Source organism: Candoia aspera, chromosome 8, assembly GCF_035149785.1.
Source record: "Candoia aspera isolate rCanAsp1 chromosome 8, rCanAsp1.hap2, whole genome shotgun sequence".
Classification (NCBI taxonomy): Eukaryota; Metazoa; Chordata; class Lepidosauria; order Squamata; family Boidae; genus Candoia; species Candoia aspera.
Window position 1 is genome coordinate 70,992,231 of NC_086160.1, and position 26,395 is coordinate 71,018,625.

A 26,395-nucleotide genomic window follows, 5' to 3' on the forward strand; every position below is an offset into this window, starting at 1 on the left:
CCATCTAGTTTATTCCCGTAATATGCAGGCTGTCAGTCAAAAACCTACACCCTTTCCTCTCCCTCCTTTCCACATTCTGGCAGTTTCCTTATATAAAGATCTTGGGAAGAAATGTGTCACTTTTGAGAGAATTGTTGGTTTATCTCTCCAGCACTCTCCCAAATTTCTGAATCACAAAGCTCTGAAGCAATGCAGATTTGCATTTGGACAGCTTCAGAGGACCTCTGCTTGGATCATCTTTTAATCTCTCCAAATCATCCCAAAGGATGCAAAGCTATACTATAAAGAGATGGAGGAGGGATTGCTGGCACTGTTGTTAAGTAGAAATCTGCAGCTTCTACATTCACAGTGTCCTTGCTTCAGACTTCAAATTTTAAATAGCCTTATTTAAGCTTGAAAGGTCTAAATAATTCTGCTTTGAATTATAGACACATGCAGGGTTCCTTGAATCCAAGCCATTAAAACCACATATTCCTTTGAGGGCTGAAAGGGACCTTGGAGATAATCTAATCTATTTTTCCAAATCCACTACAGATAGTCCTCACTTAATGACTGCAAATGGGACCAGAGTTTTGGTTGCTAAGTGAAGCAGTCACTAAGTGAATCCAACCCAATTTTACAACCTTTTTTGCAGTGGTTGTTAAGTGAATCACTGTGGGCATTAAGCAAACCGCGTGATCATTAAGTGAATCATACGGTTCCCCATTGATTTTGCTTGCCAAGACCCGGCTCAGAAGGTTGAAAATGGTGATCACATGACCACAGGACACTGTGATGGTCATAAGTGCGAACCAGTTGCCAGGCACCCAAATCATGATCATGTGACTTCAGGGACGCTGTGACAGTTGTGTGAGGACCAGTTGCAAGTTGGTTTTTTCAGCACTGTCATAAGTCCAAACTGTTACTACATAAATGGTTGTTAAGTGAGGACTACCTGTATTATAATATTCCTGACAGATGGCCATCCAGCCTCTACTTAATTTCCTTCAATTAGTATTTCCTGTAATTTCTTTTAGCTGTCTTTTTAGTTCAGCCAGAATGGCATGAGATACAGCATCTAAACAGGATTCCAGAACGAGAGAGACATATATCACTGATTGTTTTCTTTTTCTTCCCACCCCACGTCTGAAAGAGATGATTCCCCCAAACCAGATTTAAAACAGATATGCTTGGAGTAGGCTGTCTTCTGCAAATGCCATTCATCTAGCAAAAGCAGCAAAAACTTTATGCCCCCAGCCATTCTCTAATGAAAGGAAAGCTGCAGGCATTTTACTAGATTTGACATTTAATGAACCTTTGTTTAAAATGGGGAGTTGTTGACAGTAAAACACACAAGGTCCCACTTCAGTGCATTGCTGTGGATGGCATTCATTTTGTAAGCACGGGTGTTGGTTCTGATTATTCCCTAGAGCTTCCTATACAGAAGGAACTATTGTAATGCATCTTTGGGATAATTTATTCAATCTAGCAGCAGAATACCAAAAGGAAGAGTTGAGGAATGATAGCATAAATTAAAACTGGTCTTTCTGCCAGCAGCTTGCATAGGTCAAGCGGGAAGGAAGGGCATGTTGTAATTAAGTCCAAGGAACAATTAAACACTAGCTTTGCTTCTCTGGGGAGAAATAGAAAACTCCTATTTATAGAGTACCATCAATGTGTTGACACTTTACAGAGGACGTGATTGGAAGTGACAGAGTCCTATGACAGTTGTTGAGTAGCACCAGAGATTAATAAACACCATAAATTCTTTGTAGGTGGTTGAATAATCTGAGCAGGGAGGAAGATTAGAAGAGGTAAATGTAAAACACGACAGCTATATGAAGGCACTCAAACCAACAGAGAGGCCCAGAACAGTTTAGAAGCTCCTAAAATAAAATCTCATTCCAGTTGATGATCTTCCTGATGATTTCAAGGACACATCCATATTGTCTCCTTGGCAATAATATGGGTTTACCATTGCCTTTTCCAATCCCTAGCCTGGCATTCCTTGGTCATCTTCCATCTAAATTAGCCTTGCTTTGCTTATTGCTTGTTTCTTTACTGGAATGTTTCATTTTTATTTGTTTCACCCAAAATTTCCTTGAATAGGTTTTTTTCTGCCTTCAAGTCAAACAAATATATAAATGTTATTTATTTCTTTTCTATCCCACCTTTATTATTTTTACGAATAACTCATGGCAGCAAACATACCTAATACTCCTTCCTCATCCTATTTTCCCCACAACAACAACCCTGTGAGGTGGGTTGGGCTGAGAGAGAGTGACTGGCCCAAGGTCACCCAGCCGGCTTTCATGCCTAAGGCGGGACTAGAACTCACGGTTTCCTGGTTTCTAGCCCATTGCCTTAACCACTAGACCAAACTGACTCTCTAAATCAATGTTAACCAGATCCAACCCTGTTTAGCAGCTTTCTCTTCCTCCATGTGAGATCAGCTATGGTTGCCTAAATGTTCCTATCTAACTGGGCTTTCAGTTTGTCTAGGATCACTGTACCCAGTGATCGTATGCAAAAGCAGCAGTGGACCTCAGCAATCCCACAGAATCAGCTGAGTCCAACAACTGGAATTATTTGTTTCTGGAGCAGCTGAGGCGTAATCTAAGTTTTTCTTTTTGCAGTGGTGAAGCTCTGCAGAGTTTGTGGAAGACCATTTCTTCATGGGGACAAGTTTTGCTTCATCCCTCCTCCCACCTTCAGCTTTCTTACAGGTCCTATAAGCAGAATGGTAGCACCACAACTTTGCATCTCTTCCTCCATAGCCCAGGAAGTACGCAGGGGTTAAATTAACAAGATTCTGCCAGTTTCTCTGTCTGGCAGAGAAGGAGTTGCTCTGCCAGGCTGCTGAGATTTCTATTTCTTTTATTTTCCTTTAGTTTAGAAAAAACAAAAAAACAGGAGTGCAGATAACAGGGTTTTGATTACTTCAGTACAAAGGAAACAGTGATGGTGTTTACCTTCGCTTATAATAAATTCTAGTTGAAAGTTGTTTTCAAAATAAAGGAGAGGACATAGTGCTCTTATATAGCCCAAATAGCTAGTGCAGTGTTTCTCAACCATGGCAACTTTAAGATGTGTGGTCTTCAACTCCCAGAATTCCCCAACCAGCCATGCTGGCTGGGGAATTCTGGGAGCTGAAGTCCACACATCTTAAAGTTGCCACAGTTGAGAAACACTGGGCTAGTGTGTCTTATTTAAGGGAGTTGCCATTTTCTCAATTTTAGGAAATGAGTGACCATTTCTGCTCTGACTTCCTTAGTGAGGGCTTGGCACCCATCAGAACCTGGCCCCTCATCTTAGCCCACATCTGCTCCAATTCATTGATTGGAACATACTCCAGCCTATTTGATTCCCTGTTGGCTCATTTCATGTCCTGGCTTCAGCAGAGGGAGAGAACACCCATGCAATTGTCAGGCAAGGCGTGGGCATGATGCGGGCACTTGGGGGTGAGGCTGGCAGAGGTGCTGGCAGGAATACACATACACTGGAGAGGGAGTGGAGTGTTTAGGGGCAATGCACTTGCAGCGAGGCTTGTAAAAGCATCAGGAAGGCTTGTCTGGAGAGATGGCAGCAGACAGACAGGGGGAGGCAACAGAAGAGGCCTTGGGAAAGCAGGGGAGAGTGTATGCATTTGTATGGCAGTTTACTGGAGGCTGAGGAGAAGGCTTAATCTGAGACAGTCCATAATCAAATACCACACAATAGCTTGAAAAGTACTGAGGGATGAGTCAAAGACTTGGTCAGGAACACATCGAGGTCAAAATGAAGCAGGAGTCAAGAGCAGGAATTCACAAAACCAGATGCCAAAGTTGCTTCCAGTTACAGAAGGCAGTCCCTGCGCAGTTGAAATCCTCTCCCCGCCGAGCGTGCACAGCTGAGGCTTTCCCTGCTCAGCGGTTGCCAATAAGGAGGCTTGCTTGCAGGGTCAGCATCTTGCCATTTGCTCACGAGGTGCTTACTTTGACGGGATGCAGAATTCTCAGGTCTGGGGGGTGGGTCCCCTGCTTCTTGGCACCCATGTTGGCAAAAAAGGATCAGTGCTGGCTGAGAAGGCACCTGAAAGTGTACCAGTATTGGATTCAGTGGCTGTTGAATCAGTAGGCGCAGCCTGATCTTGGAGCCTGGCTCTGAGGCCATGATGGCCCATCAGGTTCATCTCTTCAGGATCCAAATCGTGGACAGAGGATTCTACAATAAATGAGGAGAAAGAAGAGAAGAAGGCAGGAAAGAAGTCACTGTTGACTTGAAAAGTGAGAGGTCAAGACTTAGAGTGTAAACCCTGGAGTGATTGGAGTATGTATGTCAGTGAATGAGCCATAGAGTTGCAAAGGACCATAGAAATAATCTAGTTCAACTTCCTGCTGTGGGCAGAATCCACTAGAACATCCCAACAGATGACCATCCAACCTCTGTTGGAAGATCTGTAATTAAGGAGACCTTAGTAGGTCATGAGTCAATATGTCACTGGACAATTGCCAGTACAACCAGAAAGTTCCTCCCACTGTATATATGGCTTGAGATATATAGGAGGAACTTTCTGACTGTGTTCTACTGTAGGCATGACATGACAGCCTTCTTTTCTGAAATAAAGCAAGTTATTTAACTGTGTGATGTTTGTGAAGCTTCTGCAGTAAACAAGTTTCTGAATATGAGCTAAGTGTGTGGACCGTTGAGATTTATTGCTGTGTCTAGCAATAGAAGTAGACACAGACTGGGGATTACCCATTACCCTTCTAACAGCATTTGCTCAAAAATTGTCCATCCGTTTTCCTGTCTTTAGTAAACATTCTACCAAGATAAACAAATGCATCTGTTTGCTCTAGTTTTTCTCCACTTATGTATAACTTGCTGTCTTTCACTTCATTTCCTCTGTCAAGCATAGCTGCCTTGGTCTGATACGAGGGGAGACTGGTGGTCTCTCAAGATGCCATCTAGTACTTATTAGATAATGACCAGCTTCTTGCATTGCAAGTGGAAGCAAACTGGCAACCAGTGCAGCTCATGGAGCAGAGGTGTTACATGAGCATAGCGAAGCATGCCTATCACTACCTGCAATGCCACATTCTGGATCAGTTGAAGCTTCTGGGTGGTCCTCAAGGGCAGCCCCACGTAGAGAGCATTGTAACAGTCAAACTGCAAGGTGATTAAGGCATTAGTGACTGTCTGAAGGGCCTCCCAATTTCAGAAGGATTGCAAATGGCCTTCCTGATCACAGCTGCCACCTGCTCATTGAGCAGGAGCTGTGAGTCCAGGAAGACCCCCAGAAGTGTCTGAAGAATCTGATGGTTTTGTGGAGTCCATGGTGCTCTCTGAGCCTGGTTGTTTTCTTGCAGATGTTTCATTGCCTGTCTAGGCAACATCTTCTGTGCGAGAAGGGAGTGGGGGTTGATCAATCAAGCAGCAAACAACATCCTAATCAAAGAACTACCAAGGAGAGAACAACACCCCCACTAATACAAGCAGGGCAAGCCACTGTATATAAACAGAGAGCAAGTCCCACTCCCTGTTCGCACTGAAGATGTTGCCTAGTCTGGCAATGAAATGTCTGCAAGAAAACAACAAGGTTCAGAGAGCACCAGGGACTCCACAGTTCAACCCTGAGTTAGAGATATTCACTTCAGTCTGATGGTTTTTTCAGAATGCTGCTCCACTTCTTATGTAATGTGTGTGGCATCATAATGTATGTTAAAAAGGGGCAGATCTTGCATCACAATGCTTGTTTAATTGTTCACCCCCCTCCCCTTGCTCCTATGGTTTAGGGGTTGCCTCTCCTGGAATTTCCACCCATCATTGTCCTTGCCTAAGACTAGGCAAAGCGATTCTGGATATTACAGTTTCACTAGACTCAGATGGGTTGAGTTAGAAGGTTTTGGTTAGCATTAGATTGACCTGCTTTAATTAATCTTGCAGTCTTATCATTCCAGGCCACAGAATTTCTGTGCATAACTGAACATCTTCAGGAATATTCAATATTGTATTCTCAGTTTATGTTAGATGGTAGAATTTAGACTGGTCACTTTAGATTCTGTGATCAAGGAACACAACTCAACCACAGAACCTATAGAGGACTGGATTAAACCAGGTTAGGGACGGGTCATCATGGAGAAAATATATCTATGTGGTTGCTAAGAGTCTATCACAACTTGATGGTAAGTGATCAATCAACCAACCAACCAACCAACCAAAGTCGTTATTTAAGGAAGCTGCAAACAAAGATTCAGATCTACTAGAAAACAATCTGTCAAGTGGAACCTGTTTGACACAGGTTAACGGTGGACTAGAATGGCTCTCTTAGATCATCACGTGAACCGAAAAGTTCCTTAGACAGATGTGAAAGCATTCATTTAAAGATTGGTTTAAAGAATCCATACTGAGCTGCTCTCATTATTCAGCAGAAAGATCCAGAGCTGCAAAAGTAAAACTTGACATGTGATTTAAATACATGGAAAGTTTCATAGACGTAAATTGTAGGGACATTATAAAATGGGACATAATACTTTGAAGTTCAAAGGAGTGAAGATGATTGATCTGCAGTTCCTCACAATTAAAACAAACTATTAAAACCATGCATTTACCCTTATTTATGGGCACCTGCCCATGGAAAAACAGAACTAGTAGAAGTTACAAAACTAACAGAAACAACATTAAGAAGAACCTATTTTGTAATTATTTTTGTACTTGTTCTGGTTAATTTTTTGTATTTTGTTGTTTTTACATTATTTTATTGTTGTGAGCTGACCAGATGGCATCCAAATTGTATTAAATAAATAAACTTATGTTGCTTCTGCTTAAATAAACTTAATTTTGTATAATTGTGGTATTGTTACTTTTCTCACATAACTTTATTATAAAGTATCATTCTACTACAGAGAAACAAGCTTCATTGTAATGGAACTTAGAGACACAAATGTGATTTGATGTAGCTTCAGTATGTTAAATATTTGGCATTACCTTTTATTAGATTTGCCAGGTATCAGAGACATGTAATCAATATAAACTATTTATTGATGTATTGTTACATTATAGAATATTTCTTAAATTGTATTTCTAATATTTACTTTTAAGGAAAGGATTTTTTTCTGAAACTCCGGCTGAAAAGTAGTCTGACTTAAGTACTCTGATAAAGGGAGATTTTGCTGCCAAGGACAGACCATTTGTAAAAGATGAATTTATGACCCAATTACTGGTAGGAGAGTTCAGATGCAAGAAAGCCAATTAAGAAACATAGAATAAAAGACATTAATAAAGCTTTGGTCTAACAATCCATCAACTGAAAGTCTATTTTATTTGCACAGCCTAGGTCTTAGGCTGACAGCCAATGAGTAGTATGTGAAATTTGGAAGTGACACCAGATGTGCAGTGGTCAACCATTATGAGATGCTATACTCATGTCATTAAGAAATTTACTGTATGTGTCTCCAAAAATATTAACACTGACAAAAGAGGTCCTACATCTTTTGGGAAGCACATACTACTGAATTCTTTCTAACTCTAGGGCATTAACTTCTATTCCAAGGTGGAGGAGAATGGCATAGTGATATTCCCTAGCTGAGGTGGAACATATTTTTTTCCTTTCCAGAAGTGTTTCCTTTTTTTTTTTTTTTTTGCTTTCTTGCAAGTTTGGCACCTAAATCTGAGCCTGAAAACTATCTGTGAGTTCTGAACCTATTTAATATTTAAGCTTGCTTATTCTGGGTTTGGCCCTTTAACATACTAGTTCCTGCTTTGAATTAAAATGCCTTTCTCCATTGATCAAGCTTTGATGAGTTTTTGATATACTGCTTATTGTGATGTAATCATTTTAGTCAATTATATTGCAGTTGCTGCATCAGAGTAAACCATTTTATTCCATTGAAACCACTCCATTTTAAAAAAAACGAATTATGGAATTCATTTTATCTCATCCTTCACCATTTTCCTACAATTTGACACCAGTGTGCCTGTTGCTCCCAATCATTTTTCAGTTGATTGTCCTTTTTGGTGCAGTCCTTATTAGGGTTAGCCTGACATCAGGAGAAGAACCCAGATTTTGGGGGGTAAGATGGCCTTTTGAACTCAACTATCTGTATCTGCTTCAGCAAAGGATCGTTACCTTGTCGTGGTGCTGGAGCTTGAGCACCTCAATGATGCCATGAGCTAAACCGTGAAGGGCCACCCAAGATGGGAAGGTCATGACAGAGAGGTCAGACTAAATGCGATCCCTGGGGAAGGTAATGGCAACCCACCTCAGTATTCTTGCCGTGAAAACTAAATGGATCAGTACAACCAGAGATATGTCGGTATACCATCGGAAGATGAGACCCCCAGGTCGGAAGATGGTCAAAATGCTACTGGGGAGGAACAGAGGATGAGCTCAACTAGCCCCAGACGTGATGACGCAGCTAGCTCAAAGCCGAAAGGACGGCTAGCGGCCGACGGTGCTGGTGGTGAACGGCGAATCCGATGTTCTAAGGATCAACACACCATCGGAACCTGGAATGTAAGATCTATGAGCCAGGGCAAATTGGATGTGGTTATTGGTGAGATGTCAAGATTAAAGATAGACATTCTGGGCGTCAGTGAACTGAAATGGACTGGAATGGGCCACTTCACATCAAATGACCACCAGATCTACTACTGCGGACAAGAGGACCACAGAAGAAATGGAGTAGCCTTCATAATTAATAGTAAAGTGGCTAAAGCAGTGCTTGGATACAACCCAAAAAACGACAGAATGATCTCAATTCGAATTCAGGGCAAGCCATCTAACATCACAGTGATCCAAATATACGCCCCAACCACAAATGCTGAAGAAGCTGAAGTAGAGCAGTTCTATGAGGATCTGCAGCACCTACTGGACAACACGCCTAAAAGAGATGTTATTTTCATCACAGGAGACTGGAATGCTAAGGTGGGCAGTCAAATGACACCTCGAATTACAGGTAAGTATGGCCTGGGAGAACAAAACGAAGCAGGACACAGGCTGATAGAATTTTGCCAAGACAATTCACTCTGCATAACAAACACTCTCTTCCAACAACCTAAGAGACGGCTTTATACATGGACTTCACCAGATGGACAACACCGAAATCAGATTGATTACATCCTTTGCAGCCAAAGGTGGCGGACATCTGTACAGTCGGTAAAAACAAGGCCTGGAGCTGACTGTAGTTCAGATCACGAACTTCTTCTTGCACAATTTAGGATCAGACTAAAGAGATTAGGGAAGACCCACAGATCAGCTAGATATGAGCTCACGAATATTCCTCAGGAATATGCAGTGGAGGTGAAGAATAGATTTAAGGGACTGGACTTAGTAGATAGGGTCCCGGAAGAACTCTGGACAGAAGTTGGCAGCATTGTTCAGGAGGCGGCAACAAAATACATCCCAAAGAAAGAGAAAACCAAGAAGGCAAAATGGCTGTCTGCTGAGACACTAGAAGTAGCCCAAGAAAGAAGGAAAGCAAAAGGCAACAGTGATAGGGGGAGATATGCCCAATTAAATGCAAAATTCCAGAGGTTAGCCAGAAGAGATAAGGAATTATTTTTAAACAAGCAATGCGCGGAAGTGGAAGAAGACAATAGAATAGGAAGGACAAGAGACCTCTTCCAGAAAATTAGAAACATTGGAGGTAAATTCCAGGCCAAAATGGGTATGATCAAAAACAAAGATGGCAAGGACCTAACAGAAGAAGAAGAGATCAAGAAAAGGTGGCAAGAATATACAGAAAACCTGTATAGGAAAGATAACAATATCGGGGATAGCTTTGACGGTGTGGTCAGTGAGCTAGAGCCAGACATCCTGAAGAGTGAGGTTGAGTGGGCCTTAAGAAGCATTGCTAATAACAAGGCAACAGGAGACGACGGCATCCCAGCTGAACTGTTCAAAATCTTGCAAGATGATGCTGTCAAGGTAATGCATGCTATATGCCAGCAAATTTGGAAAACACAAGAATGGCCATCAGACTGGAAAAAATCAACTTATATCCCCATACCAAAAAAGGGAAACACTAAAGAATGTTCAAACTATCGAACAGTGGCACTCATTTCACATGCCAGTAAGGTAATGCTCAAGATCCTGCAAGGTAGACTTCAGCAGTTCATGGAGCGAGAATTGCCAGATGTACAAGCTGGGTTTAGAAAAGGCAGAGGAACTAGAGATCAAATTGCCAATATCCGCTGGATAATGGAAAAAGCCAGGGAGTTTCAGAAAAACATCTATTTCTGTTTTATTGACTATTCTAAAGCCTTTGACTGTGTGGACCATAACAAATTGTGGCAAGTTCTTAGTGGTATGGGGATACCAAGTCATCTTGTATGCCTCCTGAAGAATCTGTATAACGACCAAGTAGCAACAGTAAGAACAGACCACGGAACAACAGACTGGTTTAAGATTGGGAAAGGAGTACGGCAGGGCTGTATACTCTCACCCTACCTATTCAACTTGTATGCAGAACACATCATGCGACAAGCTGGCCTTGAGGAATCCAAGGCTGGAGTTAAAATCTCTGGAAGAAACATTAACAATCTCAGATATGCAGATGATACCACTTTGATGGCTGAAAGTGAAGAGGAACTGAGGAGCCTTATGATGAAGGTGAAAGAAGAAAGTGCAAAAGCTGGTTTGCAGCTAAACCTCAAAAAAACCAAGATTATGGCAACCAGCTTGATTGATAACTGGCAAATAGAGGGAGAAAATGTAGAAGCAGTGAAAGACTTTGTATTCCTAGGTGCAAAGATTACTGCAGATGCTGACTGCAGTCAGGAAATCAGAAGACGCTTAATCCTTGGAAGAAGAGCAATGACAAATCTCGATAAAATAGTTAAGAGCAGAGACATCACACTGACAACAAAGGCCCGCATAGTTAAAGCAATGGTGTTCCCTGTAGTAACATATGGCTGCGAGAGCTGGACCATAAGGAAGGCTGAGCGAAGGAAGATCGATGCTTTTGAACTGTGGTGTTGGAGGAAAATTCTGAGAGTGCCTTGGACTGCAAGAAGTTCCAACCAGTCCATCCTCCAGGAAATAAAGCCAGACTGCTCACTTGAGGGAATGATATTAAAGGCAAAACTGAAATACTTTGGCCACATAATGAGAAGACAGGACACCCTGGAGAAGATGCTGATGCTAGGGAGAGTGGAAGGCAAAAGGAAGAGGGGCCGACCAAGGGCAAGATGGATGGATGATATTCTAGAGGTGACGGACTCGTCCCTGGGGGAGCTGGGGGTGTTGACGACCGACAGGAAGCTCTGGCGTGGGCTGGTCCATGAAGTCACGAAGAGTCGGAAGCGACTAAACGAATAAACAACAACAACATCTGTATCTGCTCATGGAACAAGAAAGTTGCAATACTGTGAGAAAGCTGCATTTCCAGCAACTTGATCATAATTGCTGATCTCACTGAAATGTCCCAGTGTTCTTAGAAAACCACTTTAAGAACCAGTTTTCTAAAGCAGTATCCCTAAGGGAACTGGACTGGAACTGTTAGAAGTCCTGGCAAATCCAGCATGCCTCATTAGCATGTGAATTAGCATGTAAATTGAGTTGTCCCACAGTGCAACTCTGAGGAAGCTGTTTGTTGCCACTTCCACTTCCTCTCCCTCTTTCCTCCTCCTTCCACTGATCAAGCAGGCAGCATGGACACTGCTCTCTTCATCAGGGCCATGTGCTCGGGCCTTGATGAAGAATTCTGCTGCTTTCTTCCATGCAGCCCTTGGCAGCAAAATAGGGCTGAGGGTTTAGGGCAAGCTAAGTATTTAGAAAGAAAAGAAGAACAAAGGAACTTCATCTTTTCCACCAAGATGGATGTAACAGAAGCAACAATAAAGTCAGGAAGATATTCTTTTACTCATCTTAACCTAGTGTGTCTAAGCATGTAATTCTTTATGCTTGGGAGGGCTGAATGTGTAAGATTAATAACCTGTGTTTCTCTGACACGCTCACTGAAGCTTTTTTAAGATACTTTTCTTTTTCTGTGCCAGCTTCTCAGCTGTCTTATAAGCTCCATTCCATTTCAGTGGTTCTAGCAGGCCACTAAATTGGCTTCAGGAACTTCACTGGAACTGGAGGTAATAATGTGTGGCTATAGAAACACTTCCTCTCCTCCTTCCCTTTTTGATTCATTAAGGGCCCCACCCTGAATGAACAGATAGGATAGCCCTCTTAAAAAGGTCTCAGATGTAGCAGTAGGTATGTGTGCAGTATCAAGAAAAAGAGAGATAAGAAAAAAAAATCTCAAAGAAGAGAAGGAGAGAAGAAGTGGGGACCCCCCAAAAATATATCACCCTAAATCCAAAATCCAAAACCACAGAACAACAGTGAAGTAACAGCTATGGTGACCCCAGGATTGTCAGAAGGCAGTGAGCTTCCAGCAGAAGTCCAGATTACTGTTAATTTCCTTAAGGGATTAAAGCATTACACTCAGAGTGTTGGCAAACTCACCAGGGAATGCACCAGAGTGGTGGCATTTGAAGAGTGGTCCACAACACTAGCAACCCAAACAGGAAATCCAGGTTAGTCATCACGACCTTGTAGAAGGCCAGAATGCTGGTGGCTTCAAGGCCTGAGGAATAGTACCAGGGTCAGCAGAGCAGTAGTTTGACTGATTACGTGCCATCAAGTTGTTTTCGACTCCAAGTGATAACATATTGTAGATAGGTTTTCTCCATGATGGTCTATCCCTGACCTGGTTCCTCAGGTCTTCCAGTGGTCTACTCATTGCTGCTGTGATTGAGTCCATCCCCCTTGCTTCTGGTCATCCTCTTCTCATTCCTTCCACCTTTTCCAGCATCAGAGCCTTTTCCAGAGAACAGTAGTAGTGGAATGGAATCTACTGAAATCCCTATTATCCCCCTCAGTCATAGTCACAATGACTGAGGGGGATAAACTACATATTCTATCTATACACTTCACTTTGGAGGAGGTTGGCAGAGAAGCAATGTAGGATCTTTTAGGTGTACGATAGGAAGAGTAGTGTAAGTTATAGGCTATTAGTTAAGAAATAAGATAGAACCTGGGATTGTAAGGGAGGAGTACAACAGAATAGGAATGTGGGTTAAAAGATGTTATAACATAGAAATAGTCTGAGAACGAATGAGGCTGGACCTTTGCTTTGTAAAATGTTGGGTATTAAAAAGTGTGGTTGCAGGAATTGCCTTGTCTCTTTCCTGAACCTCCCACCATCCCCATACTGAACCCACAATATCAGATCCTCATAATAAAATTGCTACAGTTTGAAGAACTTTGGAGGTCCCCAGTGATTTCAGTTTCTGGACCCTTGTAACCAAGGCTATTTTTGTTCCATGAAAGCAAAACTCTGAAGCAGTAACTTTAATTGATCCTTCATGTCCAGTCTTGGAAGACCAAATGGGTCATTTTCATTATGGACTATTCACTGTGGCGCTGTGATTGCCCCATAAATTAGCATCCTGGATCTTTCCCTATGCCAGCACACAGAACAAGCCACTTTGATTGAAGTTTTTCTTTTAGCCACTAAATATATACACTGTGCAAAGTGCAAGATCTATGCATATGAGTGAGACTCAGCTGTGTCTTTAGAGTCCATAGACTGCTGAGGCAAGGGTTTTCATTTGGACTGAATCCCACTGCAGACATCACAACCCCTTATTGCAAGCAAAAAAGAAAAAGGGCTATAGATGTTTACAAGCAAATATTTCCAGTGCAAACTAACAATAATAAACAAGTTGATTGACTGACTGATGTGTCATCAAGTCATTTTAGGCTCTTAGGACCACATAGATATTCTCCATGACCACCTGTCCTTAACCTGGTCTTTCAGGTCTTCTGTGCAGTGATTGCCCCTATAACTGAGTCCATCCCCCTTGCTGCTGGTCATCCTCTTCTTCTCATTCAATTGAAACACACTCATTCAATTCAGGATCTGGGATTCAGACAAGCATAAATGCTGATATCAAGCCTACTAACTTTATGTAGCAGTTCCACACATCCACGGTACCAGGATTACTATTTTATTTATTTATTTATATTTATTATTAAATTTATCCCCACCCATCTCCTCCCATTGGAGGAACTCGGGGTGGCTTACAATAACTGAGTAACTGGCTCATTCAAATCTCGGAGAAATATTTATTTATTTATTTTTAAATTTATACACTGCCCATATCACTATAAAGTATACCATGGACAGCTAAGAAAACAAAACAAAAAAAACATGTATAATTAAATAAGTCAACCCAGAGTTCACACTGGAAGTACAAATGACCAGGCTCAGATTATTCTCCTTTGGACACATTATGCAAAGATCAAACTCTCTGGAGAAGGCTCTGATGCTGGGAAAGGTGGAAGGAAAGAGAAGAAGAGGACAACCAGCAGCAGGGTGGGTGGACTCAGTTTCAGTGGCCATGGGTGCACCAGTTACTTGGTTAGTAATCCTGGTACCATGGATGTGTGGAACTGCTACAAAAAGTTAGTAGGCTTGATATCAACCTTTATACTTGTCTGAATCCCAGATCCTGAATTGAATGAGTGTATTTCAAAGCAGGATTTCTAAAAAAATTTAGAACCAAATTTGGATTTTGCTAAAGTTTTTCACTTTGGAGAAGTGAGGAGGAGGAGGAGGAGGAGGAGTAATTGTTATTTATCTGTATATGGACATTGCCAGACAAAGGATAGAAGTTAAATGATCAACCACTCTAACTTCTAATCAGATGGTTTGCTGAAGTCTATTGATTTGACTGATTTGACTGATTTGACTAATTTATATAGCTGCCCATCTCACATATGTGACCCTGGGCAGCTTACAATAAAAAATCATAATTTAATCATAGCGCCATGGGAAAAGGTGACTGAATCTTATATAACATTTGTTCCAGCCTGCGTTGTGCTATTCTTTAGTCCTTTCTCATCTGAGCAGGAATAGCTAGAAAGCTCTACTCATGCCTGTTTGTGGGGTGTGGGCAAGAGGCACAAATGATGTATATCAAAACATCTGGATGCAAACGTGGCCTCTTTTGTGCTTTCATGTCACACTCAAGTACGTAAGAGATGGAGCTTGATGTTGAGGCCCAGACTTAGGTGTACTGAATATATTTCTATAATACAACGAACTACTTTGTGTTTTAGCAACTTACCTGAATCAGGAAATGAATCCCCATTGTGGTTCAGGTGGAGAGCTAAAGCTTTGCCTACAATCATGCAATTTATGCATATAATATGTATAATTTAGGCACCACCTATTGTTGTTTGGCACTGCCTATTTGTAAGAGAGCCAGTTTGGTGTAGCGCTTAAGGCATCAGGCTAGAAACCAGGAGACTGTGAGTCCTAGTCCCACCTTGAGCATGAAGCCAGCTGGGTGACCTTGGGCCAGTCCCTGTCCCTCAGAAGTAGGCAATGGCAAACCACTTCTGAAAAAAACCTTGCCAAGAAAACTGCAGGGATTTGTCCAGGCAGTCTCTGAGAATCGGATATGACTGAACAGATTAAATAAATAAATTAAATTATCCAAATCTGGATCTTATTCAGGGCCCTGATGCAAACCAAATCCAGATGGGATATGTAAATTATTATTAGCTCCTTTTCCAACCTCCAGACATACAGCTGAGAGGCTTGAGCAGCTGCAGATGGAAGCTGTTCCAGTTGCTCCTAATTCTGTTTATCACCCCAGACATCTGTGTGTCACATGCATGCTTTTAATTCAAGGGACAGAGAGAAGAATGACTTTTTTTTTCTCTCCCATGCAGTGGGACTTGAATATGGGTTGAGTTGCCATGCAAAGCACCCCCCACCCCATTAGAAGAACCATAGAAAGGACTAGTGAGTTGGCTACCGTAAAGCAGAATGAGATATTTGGGAGGAGGGAGACCAGCAAACTTCTCCCAGAAGCCATTTGTCTTGTCATCCAGTCTGGCACACATAGGTAGGTCTTTCTTGTACTATATATGCAAATATAACCAATATATTAAAGTAATGTATGCAAATGCATCCAGGGAGGTTCCTCAGCAGTGGTTTTCCTGGGTAATTTAGAACTTGCACTTAAAGGTCTTATGAGTCTTCCCCAAACCTGGTTTGTATCACTCCAGTTGTGAAGCACACAACCAGCATTTCTTTTCTCCTATTTTCTCCCCCCGCTCCCAGATTGTCGTTCCTTACTTTACAAATGCTTCTTATATACATGTGAGGACAAGATATATTGGAAGGAGAAGATAAGCAGTTATCAATTTCAAGGATATCTGCAAAAGGGGTCAAAACTTGCCAGGATGGCATGATCAAAGCCACACTCCTTACTGCTCCTTTTTTTTTTTTTTTGTGGCAGGAAACCATAATCTTGAATTCTAAAGCATTTTAACAGGATGGGTATCTGTAGCCATCTATTTTCAATATGGTGCTTTAAAAAATGAACATGTTTTCAAATAAGATGCTTAAAATGGCTATTTTGAAATTCAGAAGATGCTACAATAAGCAGCCTCGGTGCTAGATGCTGATGTTAACCCCCTCCCAGATCATCTCTGATCCTTTTGGGATCTCCTGGGCTTGGAGATCCCAGAAACAAAACCAATCTGTTTGAGCATTTTGCTAGTCTGAAGTACGTGCTTGACTAGCCGTTGCATATATTTTACAGCCACATGCAGCTGACTATGTGGGAAAAAGAAATCCAAGGAAATGGCTGGGAATCTGAATAACAGCATCTACCTCACATTTCCCTGGAGCATTCTTCATTTCCAGTTTGAAGTTCAAGGTGCTTTGTTCATCCTATGAATGCTAGAATTTTGGGTTTTTAAAAGAAAAGGAACAACCATTCAAGGCTCGGAGGGTATCTATTTATTTTTTTAAAGGTTGGGAAAAAAAGATACTAATTTAAATGAGGATCCTGATGGGAAAGAGATTAGAGAAACAAGAATACGCAGAAGGGGCAGTAATTCAGCTAATGATTTCTTTCGATCTCATGCACTAGGAGCTGTCTCATTTACCAGAATTCTAGGTAATTTACAGCTTATTTGCACATCCTCAGCAGGTATTTATTTTTGCCTCTTCTTGAACTGTCAGCTCAGCCTTTTGTCTGGAGCAAAGTGTGCTTTTTGGTGATTCATTAGTTCTCATTCGTTGCCTTTGTTTTTCTGTGCACGATAACTGGTCTGAATGGAGGAGGATAACAATCATCACTTGGCAACTCACAAAAGTTCCCCAGGTAGCAGTAACATGCCTATTCACAAGCTGCACAAACTTCAAGGCATTTAAACTCTTAATTCAGGTTATGAAAAAGGCAGGGAGGACGGAGAAAAGCCCATGTATAGCCTAGTTAAAGCGCCATCTGCAGAACATCTAAATTAATCCATTTCCTGGATTTGCATAAGATTTGTTGTTCATTCGTTGAGTCATGTCTGACTCTTCGTGACCCATGGACCACAGCACACCAGGCCGTCCTGTCCTCCACTGTCTCCTGGAGTTTACTCAAATTCATGTTCATTGCATCGGTGATGCTATCTAACCACCTCATCCTCTGCTGTCCCCTTCTCCTTTTTCCTTCGGTCTTTCCCAGCATCAGGGTCTTTTCCTGTGAGTCCTCTCTTTGCATCAGGTGGCCAAAGTATTTGAGCTTCAGCTTCAGTATCTGTCCTTCCAATGAGCAGTCAGGGTTGATTTCCTGTAGGATTGACTGATTTGACCTCCTTGCATAAGATACCTAATTGTAAACTTGACTGGATTTCCCCAACACACTAAGCCACAGAAACAAAACAAGGTTAAAACTACCCAACTTAGCATGATGTGCAAATGTAGCATCTGAGTCTTTAACTGACTTGATTAAAGTTGTTGCATGGACTCAGGTTCAGGTTCCATGTTTCTCTGACTCTGTGACAAACTAATTATAGGATCTTGCTATGTTGTGGTTTGTTTTAATTATGGCATATTAAACAAACCACAATTCCTTCGATGCACACATTGGGTTAAGCCATAGGTCATGGTCTACAAACCACCACAGCTGGTCTCCCACAACCTGCTGAGCCAAAGTAAAAAAAAAAGAATCTCATCATATGGGAATGTAATTTCAGTTGTAGATACATGAAAATATGGCTATGAAAAAATAATACGCAAAATTCCAGATTTTCACTGGATGGCAACATTGAGGCACACAAAACATTGCCTCTTTGCTGTCCTCATGATTTTCCAGATTTTTTTTTCCAGCCCAGAACCAATAGCCCTAAACAGCAAAAGAAACAAAATTCTAATTCGTCACTGCTTTTCTCTAATTTCTCATTATGGCTCATTATTGCAACAAAATGCAAAAACTATGATGTCCTACCACAATGGCTTCTCACTTTGAAGTCCTCCAGAATCACCTCTGAAGCTTAGAAGAATAATTTGTAATGGTTCTGAGAAGAAAAAGGCAAATAAAATGTCTTCTATTATTTATAATATTAAAAGTGTGGCCATAGGCTAAGATACATACTGTATCTTTAGTCATCATTAAGATTGTCCAAACACTGATTAGAATGTGAATGTCTTTCTAATAATGGCCATCTTTGCATCTGCAATTTTGCATCAGTGGCAAATTGCGTAGTCTGTTTTGAGTCTAATTTTCTCCGAAGTTGTTTAAAGAATTCTTAAGAAGGAGGAGCACACTTAAGCACCTAACATATGCAAAACATATGGTGAGCCTTAATAAGGCTTAATTAAATGCTTGTTCCAATCATATAGCTGGGAAAATATTTATTCATTTTCTTTATATTGCTAAATTGCTTTGGTAAATTTATGTTAATTGCTAGACAAAAAGGACAAGGTGCATGAGGGTGGAAAAGCATGTTGATCCATTGAATAAACAACAGAAATCACCAACTTGTCTTGCTCTAAAGGCACTTAATCTTTGTTTGCTAAGCTTTTTGAAAATAAAAAGGCCCACATTTTAGCTTAATTATTATTAATTAGTGAAAGGCCCAGCAAATAGTGCATTTATAGATCGAGGAGCTTCTATTTGTCACTGCTGATATTATGCCAAAGATTAAACTTTTAAAGGGGAAGGGCAATATTTTGGATTCAGGAAAGGGAGACCAAATAGGAAACAAATTTAGAATCTTATTTGTGAGATTTGCAGGGGAGGAATGGCAGACTGAAGATGTGTCCGTGAAAGTGGAGCCAACAACTGTGGCAAAGAAAAAGAACTGGTCAGTAGACCAGCTCTCTGGAATCTCTCCAGATAAGGAGAGGATGGAAAGTTGATGCATTATGGATTTGTCTATAGATAAGGGATGGGATATGGAATGAAGAGATATTTGTTTGTAACCTCATAGGGGATGGAGAGCCACTAAATTTGTTTATACCTGTGATGAAGGTTGGAAGTCACTTCTTTATATATTTCTTTTCTCTTTCTTTATTATATTCTTACTTTTTCCTCCCCCCCCCTTTTTCATGCATTTTTTATTCTTTCTTCCTAATCTCTTCTCTTTCTTTAGGTTTAGTTTGTATTAGTTTTTACTACTATAATCAAAATTATATATATACAGTAAAAAAAAATTCCCTTCTCACCCTATGGGTGGTATGTGTCTTCCTAAACCTCGGGTCCTCTGCCAGAGGCCTGGGAGTTTGAGGGTCCTGCTCAGCATCTTAGCTGTTCCCAGCACTGCACTCTTCTGGACAGAGAGCTCTGATGTTGTTCCTGGGATCTGTTGGAGCCCCTCTCCCAGCTTGGGGGTCACAGCCCCAAGTGCCCCTACCACCACTGGGACCACTTTGGCCTTCACTTTCCACATCCTCTCTAGGTCCTCCTTCAGGCCCTGGTACTTCTCCAGCTTCTCATACTCCTTCTTCCTGATGTTGCTGTGACTTGGCATCGCTACATCTATCACCACCACTGTCTTCTGGTCCTTGTCTACTACCATGATGTCTGGTTGATTGGCCAGGTCCTGTCTGTCTGCCTGGATCTGGATCTGGAAGTCCCACAGAATCTTAGCCCTGTCATTCTCCATGACCTTCTGTGGAATCTCCTGTCTGGACTTGGGAGGGTCTAGGCCATACACTGTGCAGGTGTTCCTGTACACAGTGCCAGCTACTTGGTTGTGCCATTCAGTGTATGCTGTTCCTGCCTGCATCTTACACCCTGCCACTATGTGTTGGACTGTCTCTGAGGCCTCTCTACACAGTCTACATCTTGGGTCCTGTCTAGTGTGGTAGACCCCTGCTTCTATGGATCTTGTGCATTTATGTATGTATGTATGTATACGTATACACACACACACACACACACACACATTCATACATACATACATACAATTTTATTTGTATAATTTCATTTTAAGAGTTTGAATGGTAAGTGGCCACTTGGAATCACTCACTATCTGAGTGAGACAAATGAGCTAGGAAAATGCATATTCCAAATCACAGGTTAGCTGACATTATTAGCAAGGCAGATTTACATCTGTACATATGGAACCTCTGCATTTAAGTCTCTCTCATTCTCAGGAGTCTCTGCAGGGTATGTGCGCACACAGGAGATGCACATACAAAAAATGGGTGGGGCTTCGATTGCACTGGCGTGGCAACCATCTTGACTTGTTGGACCAGATCCTGTGGACATCCATGCTCCCGCTCTCGGATTGCATAGAGCAACAACTGAAAAATCTCAGATAAATATTCCTAGCTTGATTGTCTTACAGACATTTGATTAAAACTCCTTACAGGTTTAACTCTTCTAATTTTAATGGGACTGATCTATAGATGAATCTGGAGCTCGAAAAGAAAGTGTTGAGTGGTAGCTAGGTGGTTTCAACCTGAAAGGTCATAATTCTGTCCTCCTTAGGTTGCAGAAACACTGTGCGTACCTATGGTGAGATGAGGTGGAAACAGTGAATCACATGGCTTTAGAAATGTGAAAGGATGATGAAAACAATGGAAACTTGCCCAAACTGCTTGGCACTAAAAATACCACTGATCGCTATCTCTTTTTTTTTTAAAGCAGAACACTGACTTTGTGGCACCTACTTCACTCAGCCCCAGGGAAGAAATAAAATAGAATCACTTAACACAGATCCATTCCAAATAGAAAGAAATGATGAATTGTACTGTAAATATAAGCAAAAGTAATTTTCCAGGAGTGTTGTGTGTTAGTGGCCAAGATGAAAGATGATTTGAAAGTCACTTTATGTTTGTGCAGCATCAATGCCTCCATTTTCATGTGTTTTTGCACCAGAGGTGAAATGAAACAGATTGGTGGGGACATTCAATGTATGTAAATGTATGTGGGTTCAGACTGAGAGCATCGCAACCTAGGAAGCATTGCCTTCACACAGAATTGTCTTCATTTTTTTTCCTTCAGTGTCAGCCTTGATAGAGCATAATATATTTAGATATTCACTGGCTGAACATTCTTTCTGCAGTAATTCGCTTGCTCAACTTCCTAAGCAATCTACACACGTCTACCCAGAAATAAATCCCCCTAAAAACAAATTCAAAATTGGATTTATTTATTTGTTTGTTTGTAGTGTTTATGGGGCTGCCCAACTCAGATATTGTGACTCTAGATGGCATACCATGCAATACAGCAGAAATCAAAACAAAAATAAGCAATTTGAATTAAAATCCAAAATACTAATACCCAACAGAATCCTTTGCCTCTCTAGATCGGAGATTCCAATCATCCAGCCCCAAAACCGGAAGAACAAACCATGTTTTTCCAACTATATCTCGGGGAAGTGAAGGAAGAGGAGGGAGAGATCTCAAGATAGGTGTATATATCTATTTTCTTGTATCTTTGATTTCCCATGGGTAGACCATGATCCTTGGCCAGAAGAAATAGCACAACTTTTCCTTGCTTTCCATCTCTGTCCTTGGCCTTCTTCTTCCTTCCTGCTGAAACCCTGCTTCATCCAATTCTTCTGGTGGAGACTACTTCCTGGACTTATGTCCATAAAATTAATCCAGTATGCAATTTTTATTTTATATCACACTTGTCTTCCATCAAAGGATCCTCAATAGGAAGATGGGAATATGCAGGCAGTGCCTCATTCAGGAGGTCAGGAGGCTAATAATCAGCAAGTTAGTTGTACCAGATACATTCAGAATGTAGGTTGATGTTCTAAATGTGGTGTTAGCTTTGGCTGAGTGAGTTGGGAGCAAGGATGATAACAGTATAAGGTTGTGTCCTTATTAATGCAACCTGGGGGATGTTTGGCTTCTGTCTAAGAGATATTCCAGACCTCCAATTGCTTCTGTCCCTTGTGCTCCTAAAGTCCCTCCTAAGATGCCCCTTCCCCTAAAAATAGGTGACTTGATGAAGAAGTGTTTCACAAGCTGATAAACTCTTCAACTTGAGAGACATTATGCCAGCCCTGGATTAACTATTAATAAAAATAATCACAAGTTTAGGGCACCAATGTGTGTTTGTGTGGGGATTCCACATAGTTTTTTTTCTCCTAGCTATCATACCCTTAACTCTTTCACTCCACACTTTACTTTAATAATTTTCTTTTTTTCTTTTGTAAATGTCCTTATCTGCTGTGTTCAACTTTAATCTGCATTGTTAGAAAAAAGTTTTCTTTGGCACGGTGAGTGAATAAAGTTTAAAAATTTGGTTTGAAGGTGTCATCAGGTATCGCATTTGTTTCCATCTCATGGCATGACAGTTTCACGGCTCTCAAAGGGCACCATTGCTGTGCTGTGCTTAGAGCATCAGTTGGCTTTAATCCGGCCCTGCATTATGCCTCTCAGTACTGGATGCTGGGGGACAGGCTAAGGTTAAAGGCTATCTTTAACATGATCTGTTTGTAAAATTCCTGGAGAAGAAAGCTAATTGACTGGACACCATTGGAGACAAATTGTTGGAAGAAGTGAACATCTGGCCCATTTTAGCTTCAGAAATCTGAAGTTTCTATATTACTGAATACCAAACGGCATATGTTGGAGAAGGAGAAGGAGAGGAGGAACAGCTATAAGATTTTATGCATTCATCAGGAAGGACAGATGTTTGAGGGTCATTAGGACACTGTTCTGAATAGATTAACTCTGTTTTTCTTGAATGCTCCACCTTTGCATCACATTTGAGTCTATGAAATCTCAATGTATCCATCACAATTAGCAGTCATTTGAATATTCTGCTGTTCATTAGCAGTGTCTTGTTTTCTCCACAGAAAGTCACTTTATCATCAAGCCCAAAAGGCATCTTCTCAGAAATATGTGTATGTGTATATATACACACATACAGTACATACACATACACAAATACACACCTCCTCTAACATTAGATTTGGGGGGAGGGGGAGGGGCATTATCCAAAACAAAATATAACAAAGAGGAATATAAGTTAATAAGCCTTCAAAACTACTTTTGGCCCCCTGAAGCAAAACATATGGGATACTTGTACGATACCTACCCATATATTTTGCTGCAAATAACAGCTGTTGGGGAAGGGGGAAAGAATTCCATTTGGGAACTCAGCAGGTGGGAAAATGGTTAACAACCCTTGACTGAAAATGGCCTCCCTTAGGAGTTACATCTGGCCAATATGTTCAGTGCTGCATATAAAATGCTTTTTTTTCTTTTCTGCATGTTGTCAACAATCCTCATTCAGTCTAATGGAAAAGGAACTGTTCTTGATCTTTTTCCAGAAATGGTTGGTTTTACACCTAGTTTCTGGGGGTTGAGTGCACTTGGATAACCTTTCTTGCATTCTATGGTCCTCTTTGCAGCTTTGCACCATCCAGTCCAGCCCAAGAGGAGACCTCATAAAGGAACTCCTTCCAGGGACCTTTTGAGGTTGGAAAGGGGAGCAACCAGGGAGGCTCCAGAAAGGCGTGGCAGCAAGCAGCTACGTCATCAGCGGACCTTCACTTCCCGCAATGATATAAAGGTAAAGGTAAAGGTTTCCCTCGACGTAAAGTCCAGTCGTGTCCGACTCTAGGGGGCGGTGCTCATCTCCGTTTCTAAGCCTTAGAGCCGGCGTTGTCATAGACACTTCTGGGTCATGTGGCCAGCATGACGACTCGGAACGCCGTTACCTTCCCGCCGAAGCGGTACCTATTGATCTACTCACATTTGCATGTTTTTGAACTGCTAGGTGAGCAGGAGCTGGGACGAGCAACGGGAGCTCACCCCGCCGCGCGGTTTCGAACCACCGACCTTCCAATCGGCAGCTCAGCGGTTTAACCCACAGCGCCACCGCGTCCCAAATGATATAGTCACCTCAAAAACAACACAGAGAAAGTCTAAGTACTTGGAGAGGTTCCTCTTCCTCAAGGAAAGGAAACCTTTGGAAAATCAGAGGACAAACCATGACCCAGTATTCATTTTGTTTTTATTTTCAAGTGGGAGATACCATCACTTCCAACTGTGACCTTACCTGGAAAAATTGATGGATGGCCTTCCTATGAACAATTAAAGTGATTTTATCTTAAGCCAACTCATTCATTTACCTAATTCAGTAGTATCAGCATAAGCTAAAGGAAGTAACTCACTAAGGCTGAAAAGGGGTAAGTCTTCCCAACTTTTCAACTAGCAATACTAGAAACTCAACCAGAGATGGGTCATGTTTTCTTTGCCCTGTCTGTCTGTCTGTCTGTCTGTCTGTCTGTCTGTCTGTCTATCTATCTATCTATCTATCTATCTATCTATCATCCATCTATCTATCCATCTATCATCTGTCTGTCTGTCTATCATCTATCATCTATCTAAACTTCTATCTATCTCAGCACTACTATTAAACAAAGGGGAGAAACATGTCTGATTTGGGAAGTTCTTTCATCTGAACAACAGTGATGACAAGAGAGGATGAATCAGACAGAACCAAAGTTAGATTGAAGGCCCATTTGCTGTTGTGAAGTATATTGACAGCAATCCCCACCTCGGAGTCTGAAATAGCTCACATTTTTCTCCCCTTCCTTTCATTATGAAGGAAGGCTGCTGGTTAGAATGGGTGTACTTTTGAAGGGTTCAGGCACTTTTCAACAGTGAGAGAATGGAAGAGTGAATTATTGCAAAATGGAGCCAAATTATCAAGATCTGCACAATTCCTTCTGGCAGCTTGTCATTTACTTTTCCGCACTAAAGGAAGTGGCATTCAATTTTAATGTCTACCAAGATATCTGAATCTGGACATAATGAGGAATCTGTATGTTGTTTAGCAAATAATAATAGAAAAAATAAATTAGTATGAATGAAAAACAAGGTAATAATTTTCAAATAAATGAGGGAGCAGTAGATAGTTTTTCACATTTCCTTCCAGTAGTTCCCAGTTTTCACTTAAGAAAAATTATTTATCTTCTTGCCATAACTTGAAAAAAAAAAGGCATTGTGCTGGACATACACACAGTCTATAAATCCCCAAAGACATTTAGTCTGTGAGTAAATTAAATGGATCAAGGAGATGACTCAGTAAAAAAACAGATCTATATTTTGCTAACCTGGATTTAAGGAATGTAAATGGATCTGTTGGAACTGAACCTCTATGCTTTCCACTTCTCAGGGTAGTCCAAACAGATGGCTTTACAAGCTAGGTTGGCAGAAATTTCTATAAACTGGACTGGAAATTTTCAGAGATGCCCAGACTGGCAATGCACAACACAACATCTTGTTCATACATATAAAGACAAAATCAAATTAAAACTCACCTATCTCTGAGCAAAACCATGCAGTGCATGACAGACCTGTCAACATCTTAAAATTGGGAGGAAGATTTGTAGGGGAAAACTTACCTGAGCCTTTCAAGGTAAAATTTAGGAGCAAAAAAGAGAAAATGTAGTGGGACACTATTATCTCTCTCCCCTAGGTACAGACCTGACAGTAGATAAGGAAAAATATCAAGAGGATTCGTACAACAAAAAAGGAACACACTGAAAAAAAAAATCTACTTAGTCTTAACTTTATTGTCTAGTGAGTATTTTGTGATCAATTGCTGTTAGGAACCAATTGATGATGATGCTCATGACTGTACAAGGTTTGCAGGCAGTCTTTTGATGTCCTTCTCCTTCTTCTGATTTTGTTACTTGGATGCCCAGGACAGTTGTACATCAGCCTCAAAACTGATTTTGGTTTAGTGGGTCTCAGTGGTGCTGGCCTAACTCAGCTTCCACAGAGCATAATGTACCAAGAGCCATTTTAGCCCATTTTTACTTAGCTTTCTTGATTAATTGATCTTGTCTCATGCTGTATTTGCCCATGTTGGGCAAATACATCTGACATTAATGAAAGGGAGTCATACGCCATACAGTAGATTAGTTTCCTTGCAACATTTCTTTTCCTATTCACTTGCAAATGCTGTGAGATCAAGCAGGACATTAAAAAAAAAAAGAAGTACAGCATTTGCAAACTAACACAGCCAGCCTCGTGCAATTCATTACAGCTCTCAGAGCAATAATATACTTGTCATATTAACTCAGGATACTGAACCAATAAAAACAATACCTGAAAAACAAGGATGTAATTTTGATGGCGCCGACAGACAGATGTTACTGCTCATCTGG